At 36.7% G+C, this 2,144-nt stretch overlaps 1 long non-coding RNA gene across 1 annotated transcript in view; it reads right to left on the reverse strand.

Moving 5' to 3' along the window:
* Positions 1-648: 648 nt before the first annotated feature.
* Positions 649-2,144, reverse strand: part of LOC144962297 (uncharacterized) — an 11,435-nt gene continuing 9,939 nt past the window's right edge. Inside the window, exon 2 of the long non-coding RNA XR_013643430.1 lies at positions 649-754. This is a non-coding gene — a long non-coding RNA (uncharacterized LOC144962297). The remainder of the gene's footprint in view (positions 755-2,144) is intronic.

The raw sequence follows: 2,144 nt of genomic DNA on the forward strand, positions 1-2,144 counted from the left end.
GTTGTGTCAAACAACCAACCTAAACTTGAAGACCAGAATGAAAGTAATAGAAACATTTTTTATAAGTACCCTTTTATACGGGTGTGAAACGTGGACGCTTGACAAAAAATGTACGAGGAGGTTAGGGGAATTTGAGATGTGGGTGTATAGAAGAATGTTGAGGGTATCATGGACAGACAGGTATACGAACAAGGACGTGTTGGAAAAGGTGAGAAATGGAAGAATACTGATCGATAACATCAGAAAGAGGCAGTTACGCTTTCTGGGACATGTGTGGAGTAGAGACGGAATAGAAACGTTGGTAACATCTGGGATGATCGAAGGGAAGAGAGCTAGAGGAAGATAATGAATGACTTATCTAAATAACCTAAGAATGGCCAAATGTGACTTAAAAAGCAACGCAGATTTCATGCGCACCGCAGAGGATCATGATTCGTGGAGACAGCTGACCGGCAACGTGCTCAAGAGCACAAGCCACGATGGATGATATATATTTCACTAATTTAGCACCCGGAAAATATTGTAGACAAGACATTAAAGATGAAGACACAAACCCCTCTCCTCAACCCCCCCCCCCCTCCCAAAAAAAAAGAAAAAATAAATAACTTAAAACAACAATCACAAAACGGAAAACATAAACAAACGTCAGAATATTTTAAATCAGGTTTATTAGGCAGGACCACACAAATCAAACATGTCACAATCCTAGTCAGGAATTGAATGATGTTTCACCGTGTCCAGCTCCATTTTGCATCTGAAAATTGGAAGAAGATAAAAAGGAAGTCAAGCTAAAATACTTTTCGAGATGATTAGAATAACTATAAACTATTATAAACAAAAAATCGTTTTGACCAGTTAATAGTTCTGTCAGAAAAATTGTCCTTCAAATATCGATCGATTTGAATGACCCTCGTCGCAACAAATAACTCTCAAACTTGGGGGACCTCACGACACATTCCCGCAGACGGGCCATTTAATTTAACACGCATTATTATGATGCTTATACATATTTAAACTCGTCATAAAAAGAGTTGTAAAAATGTTAGAATTTAAATTGATAACAAATACAACAACGACGACAAAAAAAGAACAAATCGACAAAGTCATTTTTGAATTCCAACAAGCTTGTGTCTGAATAGGAATAAGCGGGTGTCCGAATTAGAACAACTGGGTTTCGTAATTGGAACAATTGGCGTCTGAATTACAAATGTTGATTTAGTGGCAAACGTTTTTAATATCTATTTTAATACACTAGTGGAAGACCGGCAATATTTGCGGAGAAAATAAAGGCTATTTTTTTGTTTGTTTGTTGCTTTAGGTCTCTTCCAACACAATTGAGGTTATATGAGAGACCGCTGAAACAAAAAAACAAGCAATCTAACAAAAATAGTACAAATGTTTGTTTGTTGCTTTAGGTCTCTTCCAACACAATTGAGGTTATATGAGAGACCGCTGAAACAAAAAAACAAGCAATCTAACAAAAAATAGTACAAATGTTTGTTTGTTGTAAATCAAAATCATAACCTAAATTATAAATAACGAAGAACAAACAGGCAGAAGATTTACAGAAAAAAAAATATCCCCTGTCAAAAATACAATCACAAACCAAAGAAGCAGGATAGGCTAGTAAAGAGAAGAAGAAACGACATCACTATCGGATCGTACACCCATGCGAACATCATAGGTATATGATTCAAGGGTCATGCTCCCATCCAACCACCCGCAAATAAAGGCTATTAGGCGGTAAACTGAATGCATTCAATATCGTCTCCGGTCCGTCTTCTCCTCCATATATGACCTTTCCTCTCAGTCGGTCTCTCCTTTTTATCATAGCAACGTGAGTGCAACTCACTCGTATTAGTTGACGAACCGGGCAGAAACCGGACGTAAAAGCTTAATATTGGAATTAAAATTTCTTTCCGTTTCCTACCACCAAAGTGAAATATCACACAGAGTTTCTTTGATATCGTTTTTGAACACATTTGGATGTTCAGTTCTCACTTGATAAATGTTTGAATAGTAATATAGACATTTTAGGTTACACGTAGTTTTGTTTGCTGGTTTGTTTCATGTGTTTGTTGTGAGTAAATTACAGAGATGTAAAGCAGACACGCACTACCTTTCACTTTATCTATTCTCATCAT

Source organism: Berghia stephanieae, unplaced genomic scaffold, assembly GCF_034508935.2.
Source record: "Berghia stephanieae isolate SIO BIC M18660-M18661 unplaced genomic scaffold, UCSD_Bste_1.3 scaffold8, whole genome shotgun sequence".
NCBI lineage: Eukaryota > Metazoa > Mollusca > Gastropoda > Nudibranchia > Aeolidiidae > Berghia > Berghia stephanieae.